Genomic DNA, 23,515 nt, shown 5'->3' with positions numbered 1-23,515 from the left:
GTTCCTGCCTGTGAAAGGTAAATGAGTTAATGCAAATAAAACTAAGACGTAGCTTAATTGCTCATAAGTACAGAGGGTTGGCTGCCTGGCTTCTATTTGTGTTTGTCATTTAGATTCCCTGGCTGTTTTGTGGGTCCCCCCATAAACAAAATCAAGACAGAAAAGCTTTGCACATTCTAGTCTTAAAGGGGAAAACTCCAGCCCCTGGGTGGACTGTGGGGAGAGAGGGGGGGAATCTTAGTTGCTGAACTGCAGGTGGTAAAGGTTTTGCTGCCAGGGTTCTTACCCAGACACAGCAGAGCTGAGGGCTCCTACTGGATTCTTATCACTTGATCAGGTTTTTTTAAAATCACTATCATTTTTTAAAATATACATATAATTCTTTTCACAGCAGAGCTTAATATAATTCATCGGGAAAGAAATCAAAAAAGCAATTAAAATCACCTGTAACCTTGCTGCCCAAATGATGATAACATAAATAATATTCTACTGAAAGCTTACTATATGCTAGCATTGTGCTAAGTGTTTTATTATATTAACTAATTTAGCTTTCATAACTCTTTGATATAGGTAACTGAGGCTGAGAGAGGTTAACTAATTTGTTTAAAATAACGTCACACCACTCCTAACTGATAGCACCAGGATTTGAACCCAAGTCTGAAACTGAAACTTATGTGCTTAAGCTCCGTGCGAGATCACCTTCCAGAAATAACAGAAGTTCACATTTTGGTCTCTTTCCTTCAAATCTTTTTCCTAAGCCTAGAAACAGGTAAGTAGGTAGATGGGTAGTTAGGTAGGTTGATGAATATATGCAGAAAATTCCCACTGATTTATTTTTTTACATAGGATTAATCAATACAAATACTTATGTATTAAAATGTATTTCATCTAGGTACAACATCTATAGTCCTATGAACCTTGAATTTTTCATGTAAGATAGTTTCTATATGGGCAAATTTTACAAATCTCAAGCCCAAGTACTTTCCACTTCAGCTTCACCCACTGCACCTTTGGACATGGCTTCTCAAAGATGAGTAAACAGTGCAACACAAACCTACAACCCATGGGTTTCTCAGAAAATAGCAGGCCACGCAGACCACATAACAAAAAGAACTAGGAAAAAACATGAACTTGACAGCATGCAGGGGTAGGAGTTTCTGTACAAATATTTTAACCAGAAAAAGCAGCTTGAGGCATTCCATTAAATGTCACTAATGGCCAACTCTTTCCATCTTTCAAATCAAATGTCTCTTTTTTCATCAATTCCTGTAATTGTAGAACCAGAAACATTCCACTTGGGGCCCATTCTTCATCTCTTTCCTTGTGGATGCTGGTGGTGGGCTTAATTATGGACACAAATTACGTTCACCTGGCACTTCTTTTTTTCCCCCTCAAGGACAGAGCCTTGAATTCTATTCCAGCAGGGAGAGCAGATAGATTCAAATTCCTCAGAAAACTGAGCTACAGGGCTTCCCTGGTGGCGCAGTGGTTGAGAGCCCGCCTGCCGATGCAGGGGATGCGGGTTCGTGCCCCGGTCCGGGAGGGTCCCACATGCCGCGGAGCAGCTGGGCCCGTGAGCCATGGCCACTGAGCCTGTGCGTCTGGAGCCTGTGCTCTGCAACGGGAGAGGCCACAACAGTAAGAGGCCCATGTACCGCAAAAAAAAAAAAAAAAGAAAGAAAGAAAGAAAGAAAACTGAGCTACAAGACTCTGAAAACAGAAACTACCCAGCAACTGACAACTTCAACTCCTCCAAAGTTATCAAACAGAGGAGAACGTGGGAAACAAGGCCAAAATCCAACAAGAAAGGCCAAATCCTGCCCTCAGACAGCCAGGCACAACTCCCAGGGTTATAGTCCGCCCCTGCCGGAAGCTGGCACCTAAGAAAATTAAATAATCATAACTGCTGGCAAAGAGCTCTTGAAAGACAACTCACACCCAGCCTGACACTTACCAATTACTGAGCTTGCTAACACAAAACACAAGCATTGCACAAAGATCATCAGAGCCTGTGTCCCCTCTTCCCCACTTCCTGGGAGCCACCCCGTTTGGTCCCAATTCCTCACGCACCCACAGCAAAGCAAGCCAACAACTTCTCGCATTTCTCAAAAAAGGGCGGCAAGGAGTCTCATCAACTCTTTGGAGACAGGAAGACCAGCTTTCCACAGTTTTTCAATTTGAGAAATTTCAACTGTTTAGGAATATGGTCGTTTTCTTCACGTATGCATCTTCTTTTACCCTCTTCAGTAACGTTTTATAGTAGTTTTCTTCATATAAGTCCTGCATTATTTCATAGCAAATTAATTTGTTGCTATTATTAGCTGTAAATGAGATCACATCTCCCTCCCGCCATTTCGCTATATGGACTTTTCTATATATTTTGACTATTTTATAGAACTCTAATTAGTTTGTTTTTTGGTTGACTCTGTTGAGTTTTCCAGATTAGCAATCACTTCACTCAAACATAACGATACTTTCATCTCCTCCTTTTCATTATGTAAACACCTCTGTTTTCTATTTCTAATCTTACTGCATTAACTAGGGCAGTGACTGCAAACTCAAGGGTTCAAAGGGCCGGGCAGGTAACTTAGACTTGTGAACCCAGCCAGGGAGAACGTAAGGCACCTAGAGAATGAGGATGTGTGCCTGAAGGTGACAGGGGCCATTCTGCTCTGGCCTCGTGTTACATTCAGGAGGACAGGCCTCATCTTGCCAGATTTTCAAGAGAAGCCAGAGATAAGGATTTTCTGCTGAAACTTACAGTTCTTTAAAAGGTTCAAACTTTTTTTTTTTAATTTTAAACATAGATCAGGCCAAAAGGGAATGCCTGATGGTCGGACTCAGCCCAAGGCTGACCAACCACCTCTAGGTGAGATCTTCCAGAATTTAAGGAAGTATTGAATTTAAATCATAATAGATATGGACACTCTTATCTCAACCCTGACTTTCTAATCTTGGGCCCACTAAAGAGGATGTTAGCTTTTGACTTGAGGTAAAGAATCTCCATCACGTAAGTCTCTGCATAAAAGCCGGTTTATTGGGAATATTTTATCAGAAATAAATTTTGAATTCTGCTCAGATAATTTGGTTCTCCTCTGACCCTATGTGATTATTTATATTAATAAATTTTCTAAAACTAGCAAAGAAAAAAACCAGAACACTTAAAATATACTGTGGGAGAATTCACTACCACTTTAAAAAAATGTAAACAAACTTAATTTTTTTTTAACTCCTTAGTTTTATTTTATTGACTCAACCCTTAGTTGTGACCTATTTTCTCACCCATATTCCAGCAACTTACACTCATCTACCAAAATCCTAGTCATAAAACTGCCGCTGACATCATTGGTTTCAAAAAAATTCTTCACAACTGGATCCATCATCAACTCAGTCTACACAACCAGTTTCGAATTCCAAAGCAATTCCACACCACAATCCACATCTGTATTCCCGAGTCCACTTTGATGCAGTTTCTCAAGCCCACTTTGATACAGTTCACTCTTTGGATAGAGGTTAGAATGACAAATTTTCTGGAAACTGGTTTTGGTTGGGGGGAGGGGGGAACAGTTTTAAATAAAAAAGATGTAACTGGCTTAAGACAGAAAAGACATTCAGTGCATGAATGTAAAAACGTCACTAAACTTGGCTTACAAAATTGTTAATTATGTATTTGACAGTGAAATATCACAAACAGCTGGGGCTAAAGAATACAAACCCACACAGGGAGTGGGTAGGAGCAGGGAAAAAATACTCAGACAAACACCATCAAAGAGGATGTTTAAACTCGACCTCCTCTGCTGGAACCACTTTTACACCCCCGTAGTAGGTTGCCTACCTCACCAAAGTTCACAAGCCAACCTCCCCACCTCCTAGACCCAGGCTTCTAAGTACAAGCTCTAAATTGGAAATCCTTCTCCCCCATTTAGGAAGTTGGGCCATAAAGTTTGTGGCCACCAGAGAGCAAGAGCCTGGCCAGAATCTAAAAGAATGTGTGTACTGTGGCTTTAAGAAGAAAAGTCATCATTTTGAGAAGTTTGGTCTTAATTTTTTTCAAAATATGTCAATAGTCTCCATGCCTTGGGAGACTCCTCCAGAGAACCTCCCAGAGCCTGGCATCCCATCTCCTCTCAAACAAAGGCTCAAGCGCTCACCACATCTGCCAGGAATCCGCTCTCCAGGGGTCCCTCCCCCAACCCACAGGGAGGAGCCAGAGTTGGGGACACTCACATGCAGTTGTTCAGAAAATTCCCACCAGCAGAGTCAGTGACAAGGCAAAGCCCAAACCAGACATCTTGGGGTGGGTTTGGGGGGAGTAGGAATGATCCTGTGACAACAGGAGGTTGGAAAAAAAGTCTAACTCTTTAGGGACCCCTTCAGCAGTCCTATGCTGGAAGAGACACAGGCTCCCCCTACACTTGCTATAAAGGTAACCTAGTTCCCTCCCCACAAGGCATACCTAGTGGCAAAAAAAAAAAAAAAAAAAAAAGAAAAGAAAATCGAATCTTTAATTCCCTAGCACATTTTAACACTTAAGTGACGGTCTGAAGGGTACAAGCTTAGATAAAATATAAACTATTTCCATAAATGTTATACTTTCTAATAAGCCTAAGAGTTTATTAGTAAAACCAACCCCAATAACTCAATCATAGCAAGTCTAAGATGATAAATTTCAAAGTCCAAAGGTTAGAGCCTTCTAGGGGGAAAAAAGAGATAGCACAATAATAGTCTCCTCTTCCTTTTAAATGGGATGATGAAACATCCGTATTTGTCTGCCTTCAAGTATTTTTAGAAAATGCTGAGAACAACCAGATCGTGCTTTGAGCTTCTCTGAAAAGTAAGGACCACCAATGGACAGCCCAATCACTTCCCCCAATAATCTTCCGCAAAGAGTTCCACATCTCGGACAAAGGTTTGACACTGATATTCCCTTTGACTGTATCTCAAGCTGTATCAAAATATAAAAGGCACCAGAGTGACTAACTTTCCAGGGCAAGGTATCACGCTTATTCTTCTCCAGGATACTGACCACTTGCGTGATGTGGAAGAGCACAAGTGGAAAAGGTTCCTGATGGGCCGCAAAGGTCTTAGAATATTAGAGGTCAACAGAGTGACAGGGGAAGGAGTCCATACGAGGACACAACACATTATGGTGACCAATACCGATTTAAAAAACCAAACAAACAAAATCATCATCCCAGGCAGCCTAAGAGCAATGTGTCCAGATGCCAGAATAAGGGGAATCAGTTGAGGGTGGGTCAATGGAAACAGCTTTACCCTCCAGAACACCACGGCAAAAACCACATCAATGCCAGTCGTAGGAGACCACTCTATTTTGCAAAATATAAAACGGTTTCATTGCAAATCTATGGAAACAATGTCACAGGGGCCAAGGGCTGTCACTTCGAGTCAAAGAAGGCCCATTTCAGTGCGGCGCTGATGGCCAGCGATGTCAAGGCGAATTATACCCCCACTCGCTGAGAGAGAAATCAAAGTCAGGAGAGGAACATTCAGCGGGAGACACACCCACAGGAGTTGGGAACGCCAGCACTCCCTCCAAGCTGTGCTAATCTATCACAGGCTCAGACAAAGGATGCATTTTTTTCCCATTGAGAAGTGGACAGGACCGCTGGTGGTGTAGTCCAAAGGAAGACTGAGGGAGCCATTCTGAAGGCCAAGACCCACTTTTGCCACATGTGGGAGTGGGAGGGAGGGGCTGCCACCAGACTCAGTACCTGGTGGAACCTAAATGTAAAAGAAGGGGAGTAATGAGCAGAAACTACAACAGATGGGTGCCCAATGACAGAACTGGAGCTCTTTTTCCAGGTGGCATGAGGTTCCATGAGCTACCGGAGAGCACTGGTAGGTGGTGTAGAAGGAACACATGACTTACAGCGAAAGGCTGCAAGATCTTGGGCAAATCACAAACTCTCTGGACCACAGTTCAGTTACAACCCATGAGAAGACTCTGCAGAAACATGGTCTCACGACTAGAAATGTGTTCCTCACGAAGAGGACAGAAGGCAGAGCAAAAGGCAAAACCAAGTTCAAGGAGAAGAAAGGAGACCTTATGCACATTCCAAAGCAACCACCATTTCCATCCATAGATATGAACCCAACATGCAGGTCCGGGAGGGAAGCAGACCAAGGAAACAGACTTTGATAATATCCATATTGTCAGGCCTAGGGGCAAACTTCTAATGGGGAAAGAGCAAGTTCCTCAGGCTCCTTCATGTAGAGCCAGTGGTTATTAAAACTTCTGATTCTAAGGATGGAGGCTGCTTAAGTCTTTGTTCAGCCGCGATGGACAAAGAATGGTTAAGTGTGTGCTCATAACTTAAAAGGAAAAGGAAGAGAAGGACTACCAAACATTAAGCATCTTCTGGGTGCTAAGCACTGTGATAAACATATGGGTGTGTCTATGAAATCTCATTTATCCCACCAGTCACCCATTTTATAGGTTATAAAATCTACAGCTCAGAGAAAGATTATAAAATTTCCAACATACATTTATCAACAGTCATGGCTATTGGATGAGACGGAGATTAAGTCACTAAGAGCCTCATGGAAGATTTCTTCTTGGACTCTGACATCTGTTCTGGAAACCCAGAATTACTGGGCCCTCGAGCAGTCTGAAGAAGTGCCTAGCCACTGCATATTGACTATCCAAGTCATCCTTGCCATCTAGAAACCCGGTGATGGAGAAGTCATGTTGGTGTTAGTGTCCTCCTCCCTGCCAAAAGCCAGAAAGGTAAGACCTGCCTCTAAAACTATGGTAGTCCTCGAAAGAGCAGGGAGAGGAAAGATGTTCCCCTCCCCCCAACCCCCACAACCCCACCATTCACACAAACACAAACCCTTGTCTGCTGCAGGAGAACCAGCAGATTCTATCTTAATGATGAAAGCCAGAAAGTAGCCAGCCCCACAAAAAGGGATCATCCTGGGCACGGTCCTTCCGTTAGGCAACTTTTAACTTGGAACATAAAAATGAAAAAGTGCCTTTGTTTAAAACCCTCCTGAAGTTTCTGATCACAATGATTTATGTAAATAAAATGTTAAGTTAAAATGTAGGTGTTAATAAAAGTACATATATGACGGAATGGCTGTTCTTTTTAAAACTGGTCTGCAATAAATTTTCTAAATTCTGATTGCAAGTGACTCATTCCTTGAAAGCTTTGCCAACAGTAGCCAGCAGAGGTCTATTACTGAAGTGGTATTAATATAGCTATCATCACCAATTCAAAGCAGATAATAAAGGACTGACACATTTATTATCATTATTAATTAACAGTTTTCTGAGATGGAATTAAATCAATATGCTGCTCTGATATCATTTTAACTAGTTATGCAAATCAAACATTTAGAGCCCATGAACAGATATAAATGCCATTCAAAATTCACTTCACACTTATTACTGTAATATCAGAACTTTCAGGCTTTTCTAGTAAAAAAAAAAAAGGACTTAATGCTCATTTAATTACACTCAGACATAAAGCTTATGGAATGAAAGTTGAAATAGCTGATTAGTTAGGAAGTCATAGTAAGGCTGTAACGCTCGGGATGGACAATGAGATGATAATGTGAAAACGCGGGGCCCTGCACAGAGTGGTTCTGGCAGATTCTATTAAAAAGAACAATGACATGTGCAAGACAATATGTTTTAAGATTACAAAGTTGAGGACCCTTTCTTAAGTCCAGAAAGAAGAAGGGGAAGGGGAAGGAGAAGAGGAAAAGGAAAGAAGAAAAAAAGACAGACTGGGTGTAGGGGAAACCTACAACTCCACAACTCATCATTTATAAGACAGAAAACTGTCAGGTTCAATAGTCCAACATTTCTTCCTAACTAGATGATGATGACCACGATGACAGAGCTTTCTTCATGCAGAAGAATGCTACCTCCACATCCCAGCTCTTCTTATCAGATGACAGCAAGTCTCTTTTTAATATAATTTTTAGCGTTTAATTTTTCACTTGCTTGTGTCTTAGCTCCTCAATGAGACGGTAAGATCAATAATGAGAACGGCCGTATTTTATACCACTTTGAGTCTTACAGAGCATCAAGCAAAATGTCTTTCCTTTAGTAGATTTGATGTTTCCTTCATTGCAGCACGTCCCAATGTGAATGGTGTCATGGTCCAATGTTTGATGAAGGTTTTCGCATCATCCGATCCTGCGATATTTTTGGAGTAACACAGCTTCCTGTTATATTTTAGGTCTGTTCCTCTTCCTGTCAGGCTCTCCAGGACAGCTACCTGGACAGTCACTGTGTGTCAGAGTTCTCTGCTTCTGGGTCCCACAGGGGCAAGAAAAGATATGAAATTTTGACATTTACTGACGTGGGTTACTGATTTGCAAAAGCAACCAAAGCAACTAAACCCTGAAGGTTGGTGCGGGGTGTGGATGGGGGCTAAAAATACTTCCAGAGGGATCTGAACAGTCTCCGTGGCTATTTGGGCAATGAGGAGGCTGGCTGAAGGCAGCGATGCCAAGAGGCAGTGTGAGTGACTGAATGACCTTCCAAGGTCCCCTCGGCCCGAAAGTTTTGGGTCTATCTGGGTGGCTTTTTGGAACCCAGCCAGCACATCCACTGTCAGCACCACTGGAGACAGGCAGCAGTTCTGATGGGCGAGTGCTCTGGGGGTCAGGTCACAGCCGAATTTAAAAGGCCCAGAAAGGAGCAGCCTGGCAGTAGGTCAAGTACTGCCTGGGCCATGGATTTGGCTTACAACAGGGAGCTTGAGTGTTCTGCAGACTCTTACTGGGCTTTTAGCAAGCAGAATTAAGCTTGGGCTGTTTTTATGAAAAGGACTGGGTTATTTCTATAGTGTAAGTTAATCTGGGCAATACCTAGCTCTTTTCTGTCCCCTCCAAATCATATTCCCATCTTCACCCTGGAGGAGTACATGTGATCCTCAGTGCAACCAGTTTCAGAGCCAGAAAATGAATACTACATATACCAACGGAAAACACAGCGCAGTTGTTCTGCTGTGACCCAAAAGGAACAACACAAAAAAAGAGAGAATGAAATTTTATTATCCCTTCCACACTTTCCACCCACAAACTTAATTAGCATCTTAACATTCTTCATGTGCTTCTTAGAAATATAAAGCTCAAATCACAGACCAGTATCCATTATGTTGTGTTCTCTTTGCCAGGGAATTTTACAAATTAAAAACGGTAACGGCTAAGAAGTGACAACTGCATGCACTTGGATCCTGCCCTGGGACTGGGAAAATGTATCAATCTGTGTAGTGAGGAGAGTAGGGAAATACACAGATAAAAAGGCTGGAAAGATGTATATGAAAATGTGTAACAGCAATCAACTTAGAGGAGTCTAATTATGGGTGACACCTTATCATCTTTTTTGTGCTTTGATGTACTTTCCAAACATTAACAATGTCTATCCTTCCCCTGAAGGATATTTACTGGGGGCCAGCAACTGGCCAAGCCCTACACAGGCTGCTGGAAATTCAACACTCAAGGCAGGCAAGGTCCCTTCCCTCTTGATGGAAACAATCTAATAGGGGAGACAAAATCAAACAATCGATGACCAACATGATGATCTGTGTGTTTTTAAAAAATGAGGATTTACAAAGCCTTTACACTGCTACTTAAGATTCTACACACCTTTCCTGGGTCTTCAGCAAGTTTGAAACCTTCCAGTTTAGAGTGCTCCTATCTTCCTAAAGTGGGAAGCAAACTCAACGCATGTGCCTGAGGCTTGAGAAATCACTACATTTTCTACTTTTCTGTGGTGGAGGTGCAAGACTTCTTGAATCCAAGACCCAAGCACCTAGGTAAACCGTCTTGGTGGTTAGCTGAGCGGGGGCCCTCAACCTGTCTCACTCTCATGCTAACTGAGCTTTAGCGAGTACTCCCCCAAGACAGCTGTGCCTGAGGCCCTCCACCTTCTCAATCCCACCGACTCTTCTACACTGACTGCACGTGAACAGCCACACACCACAAGCCCACCTGTGGCCCAAACCTTCTCCACCCCTGACTCTCTATCAGCCCCAAGTATCAAGCAAAATTGCCTCTTTAAAGACTTGATCTTTCCAAAAAAATAATCTTTTTTCCCTATCTTTACCTGGAGAATACAGAACTCAGAAGACTGTTACAATGCAGAAAAGCTTTAAGGAAAATTCCTACTTGCTAGCTCCACTCTATTCCCCTCTTCGCCCCCCTCCCTGGGAAACTCAATCTCTGGCTCAGGAATAATATGGAAATATTATTTGTGGGTATGAAGACGAATATGTGTAAATGACTCTATCTGAGGATAAATGTTAAAATCCCATTGGGAGGTGAAATATATAAAATACAAGCTCACCCCAGTAGGTGACTTTAGGGGGCAATGGGAGAGGCTGTTGGCAAGGGTATGTAAGCAATGACCACCTGTCAGACCCAACCCGAACATGGTCTTTGACCACTATGGCATGAACCTTCCAGGAGGGCTTGGCAGGTGACATCAGTAAGTGAAGCATCCAGCCATGAGGAAACCACCACCTCAGTTGAAGGAACAGTATCAGTGGCAGTGAGTTAGGGGCAAAGCCCAATGACTGGAACAGTAAGTAGGACATCCACCCAAGATGGGACTGCAGAAAACTGGACGGGATTTTCACATTCAACAAAGAAGAGTGATTCCTCCAACCCCAGCCTGTCCTCTTCCCGTGTCAGTTGGCAGAGTCCAGCAACTGCCAGGACACACAGGTAGAAGGCTGACTCCTTTGCCATGGCATGAACAGCCCTACATTTCCTCCCTTCCCCCAGCTGTGCGTACTCTATGGATACCCAGGGAAAGCCATGGACAGTGGAAGGCTCTCTGCCTCTGCTTCCCCATCTGCACTGCAACCTGCCAAGCAGTGGTTTTTAGGGCACATCATTAGAAGAGGAGTTACAGTGAAAACACTCACAACTTTATGGAGCCTACTCACCCTTAAACCCTTTCCAAAGGGCCCTTCCTTTATAGCATCTTAGCAAGAAGCCCACCCCAGCCTCGGGTCAAAGACAGCAGTCTTCTCTCCTTCCGCAGTCCACAGTCTCCCTCTACTTGGTCTTCAGCTCCACTTTCTCTTCCCAAGAACTTTTCTTTGGCCTCATTGGCATAAGAAATCACTCAAGGTTAGAAGCAGCAAGAAAACCTTTAGCTTGACAAAGGAGAATGACTGAGGGACTGCTATCACATGAGACAGTCAAGGTCAATTGGTTCTCTCGCCATTGCCACTGTTTAAGTGGAGTTGAGGCTTGTCTGCGTCTGGGCACCAAGGCAGGTGGTAAGCAGCTAAAATAGACCATCATCTCCTCTTTAAGTTGTCTACGTAAATTAAAAGTACATACTGTACTAAAAAAAAAAAAAAGCACAGAAGTTTAAACTCTAAATTTCCTCCATGACGTTTTTCTTAAAGTTGGAAAAGATGGGTGAAGATGGGATTAGAGAAGAGGAAGTACTGCAGTCTTTTACAGAAAGGAGAGTGAGCAGTTATTTGTGTTATTTTTTAAGCACAGAAAGAGAAATTAATAATCAACTATATTCAATTTTTTTTAAAAAAAGAATTATATACCCAAAAAAAAGAAATTAACAAACTACAGCAGGAGTGGCTTGCTGGAGTTGCTTCCTTTGCTTCCACAGTGCTACAAATTAGACAGAGGTTTTCAGAAGATGAGCAAAGTGGGGTGTTCACCTGGGTGAATAAGCAAGGAAGATATAAAAGTAGTTTTTAAAAATAGGTGACACCCCCGGCACTGCCTGCAACCCCACCACATCCTGATCTACTGCAATTCTCCCTGGAGTCAGAAGTAAACATCCTCCTGAGATGCAGTGCAGTCAGGGCACTGGTTAAGAACATGGATTCTGGAGCTTAACTTCCTTAATTCAAATCCTGGCTCCCCTATCTATCTCTTAGACAAATCACCTTTACTCTCGGTGCCTCCGTTTAGTTGTCTTTAAAATGTGCTTAACAATATTTCTATCTCAGAGGGTTGTTATGAGGATTAAATACAGTTGGTCCATGTGAAGTGCTCAGAACAAGGCTCGTATATGGCAAGCGCTCAACACACCATGAACTACCATCAGCACCACAACCATCTTGGAAAGGTCTTTCCCACTCAAGCTTTACCCCAGAGTAGCAATGACACTACCGTCACTACTGAGTGCCCAGTATTTGCAGAACTTCCAGTACTGAGAGTACCTATGTAATCCTTAACACAGGATTATCCTGACCAAACCTACCAGTGTGTAAACTTCCATGAATGAGATCACTTGAAAGCAATTTTGAGGACTTGGTCCTTCGCCTCTTTACATACCAATTTATAATAGTGGAGCTTTTTTCTGTGACCCACAAGTCTCCTGAATTGCTGTCAGTGTTGCCTTGGTTAGGAAGCTGCAATATGATCCCCTGACTAGAAATACTAGCATAATTTATTGCATTATTACTCCTCTGAACTGAAAGCAATTAATTACCTGGAGCAGGATGCACAAGTGAAAATTTATCAGAGGAAAGTGATGAAAAATGTGCCCACTGCTTTAAAATAATAGGTGCTTAATGGTTTTTTTGTTTGCTGGCTAATCTCAGGCATCTTATAAACGACTCCAGCCCCATTATCAGTTGTGAAGCCAGTCCCCCCTCCTTTTTGCCCCCCTATATTATTCTATCATCCTGTATCTCCCTTGAGGACAAGAAGAACTATCTAAAATATTTACTTAAAAGCAGAAGGGAGACTCCATTCCTCTTCTGCATGAGAAAATTATTAATATAATGTAGAAATATGTGATAAAACATATTCCTACCTTTATCGCCCACGTTGGTAGCACAAATACATCTACCTGGCTGATGTCTCTCTTTCTCTATCACAGCATTTTACATTAAAACGTATGAAACTCAGATCCCCAAAAAAGATGTTCTAAGGGACATACGTACATTAGCTCTTTTTTTTTTAACATCTGTATTGGAGTATAATTGCTTTACAATGCTGTGTTAGTTTCTGCTTTATAACAAAGTGAATCAGCTGTACATATACATATATCCCCATATCTCCTCCCTCTTGCGTCTCCCTCCCTCCCTCCCTGATCCCACCCCTCTAGGTGGACACAAAGCACCGAGCTAATCTCCCCGTGTGATGCAGCTGCTTCCCACTAACTATTTTACATTTGATAGTACTTATAAGTCGATGCTACTCTCTCACTTCATCCCAGCTTACCCTTCCCCCCTCCCCGTGTCCTCAAGTCCATTGTCTACGTCGGCATATCTTTTTCTTCTTTCTGTTTTTTTATTTCTGTCCTGTCCCTAGGTTCTTCAGAACCTTTTTTTGTTTTTTTTTTAGATTCCATATATATGTCTTAGCATATGGTATTTGTTTTTCTCTTTTTGACTTACTTCACTCTGTATGACACACTCTAGGTCCATCCACCTCACTACAAATAACTCACTTTCGTTTCTTTTTATGGCTGAGTAATATTCCACTGTATATATGTGCCACATCTTCTTTATCCATTCATCTGTTGATGGACACTTAGGCTGCTTCCATGCCCTGGCTATTATACATAGTGCTGCAATGAACACTGCAGTACATGACTCTTTTTGAATTATGGTTTTCTCAGGGTATATGCCCAGTAGTGGGATTGCTGGGTCATATGGTAGTTCTATTTTCAGTTTTATAACGAAACTCCATACTGTTCTCTATAGTGGCTGTATCAATTTACATTCCCACCAACAGTGCAAGAGGGTTCCCTTTTTTCCACACCCTCTTCAACATTTATTGTTTGTAGATTTTTTGATGATGGCCATTCTGACTGGTGTGAGGTGATACCTCATTGTAGTTTTGACTAGCATTTCTCTAATGGTTAGTGATGTTGAGCATCCTTTCATGTGTTTGTTAGCAATCTGTATATCTTCTTTGGAGAAATGTCTATTTAGGTCTTCTACCCATTTTTGGATTGGGTTGTTCATTTTTTTGATATTGAGCTGCATGAGCTGCTTGTAAATCTTGGAGATTAATCCTTTGTCAGTTGCTTCATTTGCAAATATTTTCTCCCATTCTGAGGGCTGTCTTTTCGTCTTGTTTATGGTTTCCCTTGCTGTGCAAAAGCTTTTATGTCTCATTAGGTCCCATATGCTTATTTTTATTTCCATTTCTCTAGGAGGTGGGTCAAAAAGGATCTTGCTGGGATTTATGTCATAGAGTGTTCTGCCTATGTTTTCCTCTAAGAGTTTGATAGAGTCTGGCCTTACATTTAGGTCTTTAATCCATTTTGAGTTTATTTTTGTGTATGGTGTTAGGAAGTGTTCCAATTTCATTCTTTTACATGTAGCTCTTCAGTTTTCCCAGCACCACTTATTGAAGATGCTGCCTTTTCTCCATTGTATATTCTTGCCTCCTTTATCAAAAATAAGGTGACCATATGTGTGTGGGTTTATCTCTGGGCTTTCTATCCTGTTCCATTGATCTATATTTCTGTTTTTGTGCCAGTACCATACTGTCTTGATTACTGTAGCTTTGTAGTATAGTGTGAAGTCAGGGAGCCTGATTCCTCCAGCTCCATTTTTCTTTCTCAAGATTGCTTTGGCTATTAGGGATCTTTTGTGTTTCCATACAAATTGTGAAATTTTTTCGTCTAGTTCTGCGAAAAATGCCAGTGGTAGTTTGACAGGGATTGCACTGAATCTGTAGATTGCTTTGGATAGTAGAGTCATTGTCACAATGTTGATTCTTCAAATCCAAGAACACAGTATATCGCTCCATCTGTTTGTATCATCTTTAATTTCTTTCATCAGTGTCTTGTAGTTTTCTGCATACAGGTCTTTTGTCTCCTTAGGTAGGTTTATTCCTAGGTATTTTATTATTTTTGTTTCAATGGTAAATGGGAGTGTTTCCTTCATTTCTCTTTCAGATTTTTCAACATTAGTGTATATGAATGCAAGAGATTTCTGTGCATTAATTTTGCATCCTGCTACATTACCAAATTTGTTGATTAGCTCTAGTAGTTTTCTGGTAGCATCTTTAGGATTCTCTATCTACAGTATCATGTCATCTGCAAACACTGACAGCTTTACTTCTTTTCCGATTTGGATTCCTTTTATTTCTTTTTCTTCTCTGATTGCTGTGGCTAAAACTTCCAAAACTATGTTGAATAATAGTGGTGAGAGTGGGCAACCTTGTTTTGTTCCTGATCTTAGAGGAAACGGTTTCAGTTTTTCACCACTGAGAATGATGTTGGCTGTGGGTTTGTCATGTACACTCTTTATTATGTTGAGGTAAGTTCCCTCTATGCCTACTTTCTGGAGGGTTTTTATCACAAATGGGTGTTGAATTCTGTCAAAAGCTTTTTCTGCACCCACTGAGATGATCATATGATTCTTCTCCTTCAGTTTGTTAATATGGTGTATCACACTGATTCATTTATGTATATTGAAGAATCCTTGCATTCCTGGGATAAATCCCACTTGATCATGGTGTATGATCCTTTGAATGTGCTGTTGGATTCTGTTTGCTAGTATTTTGTTGAGGATTTTTGCATCTATGTTCATCAGTGATATTGGCCTGTAGTTTTCTTTCTTTGTGACATCTTTGTCTGGTTTTGGTATCAGGGTGATGATGGCCTCGTAGAATGAGTTTGGGAGTGTTCCTCCCTCTGCTATATTTTGGAAGAGTTTGAGAAGGATAGGTGTTAGCTCTTCTCTAAATATTTGATAGAATTCGCCTGTGAAGCCACATACTTTAACTCTTGTCTCCAACACTGTATAAGTAATGTTCACATAACCTGCCTCTCAGAATCCTCCTATATGATCTCCAAGAATGTTTTCCACCAAGCGCTTCCTTAGTCTTTTTTTCCGGTTACCGTCATTGACCAAGCTCCAGAAAGAGAGAGGAAACATACCCAATAATGTGTTATTGTATTATTTATAAATTCCACGCACGTGTGAAAGATAGGAACAGGGCTAAATTCATTCTATTTGTTTCTACTTTTCAGAATTATTCACATCTGTATGATTCCATAATTGTTTCTTCTATAAAGTTATTGGAGTAATTTTGCTCCGTATATTCCCGATCAATTCCCCCTCTCAAGGGCACAGTTGAAAAGTGATATTTGAAAACGGCCTCTGATAGATTGCATGGTTAGTCAGCAGCAGAGACAAACAACCTAATCCAGCACAAATTAGTTCGGCTGCCAGCAATAGTTTTATACAAAGATGTAAATTATGTTGTCAAAATCGGTTGCTTTCTAGCTTGCTGCTCAGCTAACAAGAAACCACTTTGGCTGATAAAGATGAACACTAAGCTTCCCTCTTACAAATTTACAAATCTGCCATTTCAGCATTCTGTTAGCCACAAACAAACAGCCAACTATAATTGCTCCTTTGCTTCCACGGTGCTGTTTTTCCCCCTCATGCTGTGCCTTCCAGGTTGCTCTTGAAAATCGCAACAACAAAGCCCCAAAGCACCACAACAAGAAACGCCAGCACCCCTGAGACAAGGCTTTCGGGGAAAGCTCAGCTTTTGCACCCAACCTCTCACAGCCTTACTGCATTCCCCGTAGGCCCACCAGCCTGATCCCCCCACCCAGGGCTAGCTGCGTGCTGACTGTGACCATGTCGCTACCCAGTACTGCTATCTAAAGGACCAAGAGGGCAGGGAACATTCTTGGCTCTAATGGAAATGGAAATATTCTTACAGCTTTGAACAAGGATTGTCTTTGACAAGGGCCCATCCATTCTTCTTTACGGTACAAGCTCCCATTCTGGGGAAGGGAGGGGAGCAGGGCACACTTTCAAGGGGCCTGAGAAGAGAGCTCCACCAGGCTGCCTGCATTAAATTGGAATCAGACAGATCTCACACCGGACTGAAAATAGTAACGCATTATAATGGTAATTATATCCAGCATAAGTCAAATAAATAAATTATAAACTACAATTACCCTTTAAAGTTGCTAGTCTCACTGTTTGCTTTACAACTAACTGCAGGTGCTTCTGCATGTTTTATTACGGTCCCAAAGTTATATATTTGAAAGAATGGTACAGACGATTCCTGTTTATTTGTTAAATTAAAGCATTGTTGGTAAAATTATGGCTTAATTAGTATTATGGGTACTGTATAACAAAACACTTTACCTTGTACATAATTTATTTCCTTATGCATCTCTCAGCCCAGACCCATTACAGCTCTAAGGCAGCTAAAATAATATATTCCTCCTTTGCTGGCATTTTTCTAAATAGCAGTTCACTAAATCAATATTATTCACTTGGTATTTTTAAAACCAGTGTATCTTAATAATTACACAGCATTAGAGTAGACAATAATTTTACTTGCTAAGCATATTAAATTTAGCAAAGCATCAGTCAAATAGTTTTTCTTTCTCAGAATGGGTAAGCAGTGAGTGAGTTTGGAATCATGTTCCTTTGGTATAAATGTCACACAGAGTTTAAGAATGAGCCTGTGACTCCCTAAGCCAGCCCAGAACTATATATCTTTATTAGTTTCAGTGGTCAGTGCAGTGACCAGTTGTTTATTCTCATTACTCAAGACAAGGTGAGCCACTGGGTAGTGAGTGCAATCACAGCTAAAAACATATGACTTTGCAGAAAGTAAAAACTGTGGACCAGGCTACATGCACAGGGGTCTGGATGCCTCCTTAGAGTGGGGGGATTAGGTAAGGCCAAGAAAGAAGACAAATTAAACACACACATACACCGTTGTGTGCATGAGCATTCGATCTGTCTCGACCCTCTTATCTTTGGAACATCTTACATCTTCCGTTGTTCTTAATTCACTGTAAAACACCATTAATTTTCTATTTGTCCTGTCTTAGTTCATGTCTGCATTAATTCTGTCTTTCTCAAGCTCACAGAAAACATATTATGAACCTTCTCTCTTCTAATGCTATTACCCCTAAATAAGATAAATCCTCCTAAAAAAAAAAATCAAATTCCATTCTGTCTCATGAACACATGAACACACCGTTTTCAGAAATAATTCATTCACTGCACAAAACCGAAGCAGGTGAAGTTTACCTGAGCTGTAGGCAACTGCCAGCACTATCAAGTCAACATTTGACTGAAGCATCTAAAGACGTTGTGGCCCCTGGACTGTGTGTTTTAGGTAAATGGCTGCAATGCCTTTATAAACATGGAGCAGAGAAGCAGAGAGAGGTGGCAGTCAGCAACTAGGGCCATGAAACAGCCTCTCAATCCACAAAGAACGACAGTAGCTCACCCCTTCTTCATCTTCCTCATTCCCTCTCTACTCAGGGGCAGCCCAGACATCTCCTTCCAGGGGCCCCCGGAGCGGCCACACCAGGATCAGGCCGCAACAGAACCTCAGAGAAGCCACTCCCTCAATCAACGATGGCCATAGTCTTAACTGCACACACAGGCGGTTCCAAAGAGCTTACAAACCTCAGGTCTCAATGGCCATCTATGCCCAGGGAGTACATATAAACACCAGGGTTCACTCACTGACCTCTTCTTGGGCAGCACAAACCTGCTTCCACCACTGGGAGAAGGCAGTTCTCTGGGTATTTGCTCGACGACGGCCAGGGCACACACCAACCAACAGTGGGCAGAGTAGCTAATCCAGGAATGGAAAAGGGATACTTTGCTGGGTATCTTCTTGAGAGAACGAGGATAGTATGGGAGGTGGGATGAGACAAATCATTCACTCCAACCTACCAACAGAACCTACTCTGTGCTAGGCACTGCACTAGACCCTGTGGAGAAACAATTTAACATGGGACACACACCAGTCTCCCAAGGCAAAAGAAATAAAAGCAAAAATAGACAAATGTGACCTAATGAAACTTAGAAGCTTTTGCACAGCAAAGGAAACCATAAACAAAACGAAAAGAAAACTTAACGGAATGGGAGAAAATATTTGCAAACAATCCAACTGACAAGGGATTAACTTCCAAAATATACAAACAGCTCATACAGCTCAATATCAAAAGAAACAAATAATCCAATCAAAAAATGGGCAGAAGACCTACTAAATAGATATTTCTTCAAAGAAGACATACAGATGGCCAAGAGGCACATGAAAAGATGCTCAATGTCACTAATTATTAGAGAAATGCAAAACAAAACTACAATGAAGTATCACCTCATACCAGTCAGAATGGCCATCATCAAACACTCTATAAATAATAAATGCTAGAGAGGGTGTGGAGAAAAAGGAACCCTCCTACACTGCTGGGGAAATGTAAATTGGTGCAGCCACTATGGAAAACAGTATGGAGGTTCCTTAAAAAACTAAAGATAGAGTTACCATATGATCCTGCATATGGTACCATATGGTCCTGCATATGGGATTCACTCCTGGGCACGTATCTGGAAAAAATGAAAACTCTAACTCAAAAAGATACACGCGAAAGAGCTTCAAGATGGCGGAAGAGTAAGACGCGGAGATCGGCTTCCTCCCCACAAATACCTCAGAAATACATCTACATGTGGAACACCTCCTACAGAACACCTAGTGAATGCTGGCAGAAGACCTCAGACCTCCCAAAAGGCAAGAAACTCCCCACGTACCTGGGTAGGGCAAAAGAAAAAAGAATAAACAGAGACAAAAGAATAGGGACAGGACCTGCACCTCTGGAAGGGAGCCGTGAAGGAGGAAAGGTTTCCACACACGAGGAAGCCCCTTCACCGGCGGAGACTGCGGGTGGCTGGGGGGCGGGGGGAGCTTCGGAACCTCGGAGGAGAGCGCAGCCACAGGGGTGCGGAGGGCAAAGCGGAGAGATTCCCGCACAGAGGATCAGGGCCGACCAGCACTCACCAGCCCAAGAGGCTTGTCTGCTCACCTGCCGGGGCGGGCGGGGCTGGAAGTTGAGGCTCAGGCTTCAGAGGTCGGATCCCAGGGAGAGGACTGGGGTTGGCGGCGTGAACACAGCCTGAAGGGGGATAGTGCACCACGGCTAGACGGGAGGGAGTCCGGAAAAATGTCGGTAGCTGCCGAAGAGGCAAGAGACTTTTTCTTCCCTCTTTGTTTCCTGGTGCGCGAGGAGAGGGGATTCAGAGCGCCGCCTAAAGAAGCTCCAAAGATGGGCGCGAGCCGCGGCTATCAGCGCGGACCCCAGAGACGGGCATGAAACTCTAAGGCTGCTGCTGCCGCCACCAAGAAGCCTGTGTGCGAGCACAGGTCACTATCCACACCTCCCCGCCTGGGAACCTGTGCAGCCCGCCACTGCCAGGGTCCCGTGAACCAGGGACAACTACCCCGGGAGAACACACGGAGTGTCTCAGGCTGGTGCAACGTAACGCCGGCCTCTGCCGCCGCAGGCTCATTCCGCATCCGTACACCTCCCTCACCCCCAGGCTGAGTGAGCCAGAGCCCCCCAGTCAGCTGCTCCTTTAACCCCGTCCTGTCTGGGCGAAGAACAGACGCCCTCAGGCGACATACATGCAGAGGCGGGTGCAAATCCAAAGGTGAACCCCGGGAGCTGTGCGAACAAAGAAGAGAAAGGGAAATCTCTCCCAGCAGCCTCAGGAGCAGCCGATTAAATCTCCACCATCAAGTTCATTTACCCTGCATCTGTGGAATACCTGAATAGACAACAAATCATCCCAAATTGAGGAGGTGGACTTTGGGAGCAACGACATATATTTTTTTTCCCTTTTTCTCTGTTTGTGAGTGTGTATGTGTATACTTCTCTGTGTGATTTTCTCTGTATAGCTCTGCTTTTACCATTGGCCTAGGGTTCTGCTGGGGTTTTTTTTTTTTATTACTTAAAACATTTTTTTAATATTTATTTTTTATTTTAATAAATTTATTTTATTTTACTTTATTTTATCTTCTTTCTTTCTTTCTTTTTTTCCTCCCTTTTATTCTGAGCCATGTGGAGGACAGGTTCTTGGTGCTCCAGCCAGGTGTCAGGGCTGTGCCTCTGAGGTGGGAGAGCCAACTTCAGGACACTGGTCCACAAGAGACCTCCCAGCTCCACATAATATCAAACGGGGAAAATCTCCCAGAGATCTCCATCTCAACACCAACACCCAGCTTTACTCAATGACCAGCAAGCTCCTGTGCTAGAACCCTATGCCAAACAACTAGCAAGACAGGAACACAACCCCACTCACCAGCAGAGAGGCTGCCTAAAATCATAATAAGGCCTCAGACGCCCCAAAACACACCACCAGACGTGGACCTGCCCACCAGAAAGACAAGATCCAGCCTCATCCACCAGAACACAGGCACTAGTCCCCTCCACCAGGAAGCCTACACAACCCACTGATCCAACCTTAGCCACTGGGGACAGACACCAAAAACAACGGGAACTATGAACCTCCAGACTGCAAAAAGGAGACCCCCAAGCACAGTAAGATAAGCAAAATGAGAAGACAGAAAAACACACAGCAGATGAAGGAGCAAGGTAAAAACCCACGAGACTAACAAATGAAGACGAATTAGGCAGTCTACCTGAAAAAGAATTCAGAATAATGATAGTAAAGATGATCCAAAATCCTGGAAATAGAATGGAGAAATTATAAGAAACATTTAACAAGGACCTAGAAGAACTAAAGAGCAAACAAACAGTGATGAACAACACAATAAATGAAATTAAAATTTCTCTGGAAGGGATCAATAGCATAATAACTGAGGCAGAAGAATGGATAAGTGACCTGGATGATAAAATAGTGGAAATAACTACTGCAGAGCAGAATAAAGAAAAAAAAAAGAAAAGAACTGAGGACAGTCTCAGAGACCTCTGGGACAACATTAAACACACCAACATTTGAATTATAGGGGTCCCAGAAGAAGAAGAGAAAAAGAAAGGGACTCAGAAAATATTTGAAGAGATTATAGTTGAAAACATCCCTAATATGGGAATGGAAATAGTTAATCAAGTCCAGTAAGCACAGAGAGTCCAGTATAGGATAAATCTAAGGAGAAACACACCAACACACATATTAATCAAATTATCAAAAATTAAATACAAACAAAAAATATTAAAAGCAGCAAGGGAAAAACAGCAAATAACATACAAGGGAATCCCCATAAGGTTAAGAGCTGATCTTTCAGCAGAAACTCTGCAAGTCAGAAGGGAGTTGCAGGACATATTTAAAGTGATGAAGGAGAAAAACCTACAACCAAGATGACTCTACCCAGCAAGGACCTCACTCAGATTTGATGGAGAACTTAAAACCTTTACAGACAAGCAAAAGCTAAGAGAACTTAGCACCACCAGACCAGCTTTACAACAAATGCTAAAGGAACTTCTCTAGGCAGGAAACACAAGAGAAGGAAAAGACCTAAAATAATAAACCCAAAACAAACAAGAAAATGGTAATAGGAACATACGTACCGATAATTACCTTAAATGGAAATGGATTAAATGCTCCCACCAAAAGACACAGACTGGCTGAATGGACACAAAAACAAGACCCATATATATGCTGTCTACAAGAGACCCACTTCAGACCTAGGGAAACATACAGACTGAAAGTGAGGGGATAGGAAAGATATTCCATGCAAATGGAAACCAAAAGAAAGCTGGAGTAGCAATTCTCATATCAGACAAAAGAGACTTTAAAACAAAGACTATTACAAGAGACAAAGAAGGACACTACATAATGATCAAGGGATCAATGCAAGAAGAAGATATAACAACTGTAAATATTGATGCACCCAACATAGGAGCACCTCAATACATAAGGCAAATGCTAACAGCCATAAAAGGGGAAATCGACAGTAACACAATCATAGTAGGGTACTTTAACACCCCACTTTCACCAATGGACAGATCATCCAAAACGAAAATAAAGAAGGAAACACAATCTTTAAATGATACATTAAACAAGATGGACTTAACTGATATTTATAGGACATTCCATCCAAAACCAACAGAATACACATTCTTCTCAAGTGCTCATGGAACATGCTCCAGGATACATCATATCTTGGGTCACAAATCATCCTTGGTAAATTTAAGAAAATTGAACTCGTATCAAGTGTCTTTGCCGACCACAACACTATGAGACTAGATATCAATTACAGGAAAAAATCTGTAAGGAAAACAAACACATGGAGACTAAACAACACACTACTTAATAACGAAGAGATCACTGGAGAAATCAAAGAAGAAAGTAAAAAATACCTAGAAACAAATGACAGTGAAAAGACGACGACTGAAAACCTATGGGATGCAGCAAAAGCAGTTCTAAGAGGGAAGTTTATAGCAATACAATCCTACCTTAAGAAACAGGAAACATCTCAAATAAACAACCTAACCTTACATCTAAAGCAATCAGAGAAAAAACAACAAAAAAAACCCAAAGGAAAGAAATCATAAAGATCAGATCAGAAATAAATGAAAAGAAAGGAAGGAAACTACAGCAAAGATCAATAAAACTAAAAGCTGGTTTGAGAAGATAAACAAAATTGATAAACCATAGCCAGACGCATCAAGAGAAAAAGGGAGAAGACTCAAATCAATAGAATTAGAAATGAAAAAGGAGAAGTAAAAACTGACACTGCAGAAATACAAAGGATCATGAGAGATTATTACAAGCAACTGTATGCCAATAAAATGGAC

The 23,515-nt window shown here is 42.0% G+C and overlaps 1 protein-coding gene across 1 annotated transcript in view; it reads right to left on the bottom strand.

Moving 5' to 3' along the window:
- LRMDA (leucine rich melanocyte differentiation associated) overlaps positions 1-23,515 on the bottom strand; it is a 1,104,744-nt gene that overhangs the window by 901,281 nt on the left and 179,948 nt on the right. The window lies entirely within an intron of this gene.

Source organism: Monodon monoceros, unplaced genomic scaffold (assembly GCF_005190385.1).
Source record: "Monodon monoceros isolate NGI ecotype Baffin Bay Population unplaced genomic scaffold, NGI_Narwhal_1 Super_Scaffold_4, whole genome shotgun sequence".
NCBI lineage: Eukaryota > Metazoa > Chordata > Mammalia > Artiodactyla > Monodontidae > Monodon > Monodon monoceros.
The sequence above is the reverse complement of the archived record's forward strand: the minus strand, read 5'-3'. Positions and strand labels throughout refer to the sequence as shown.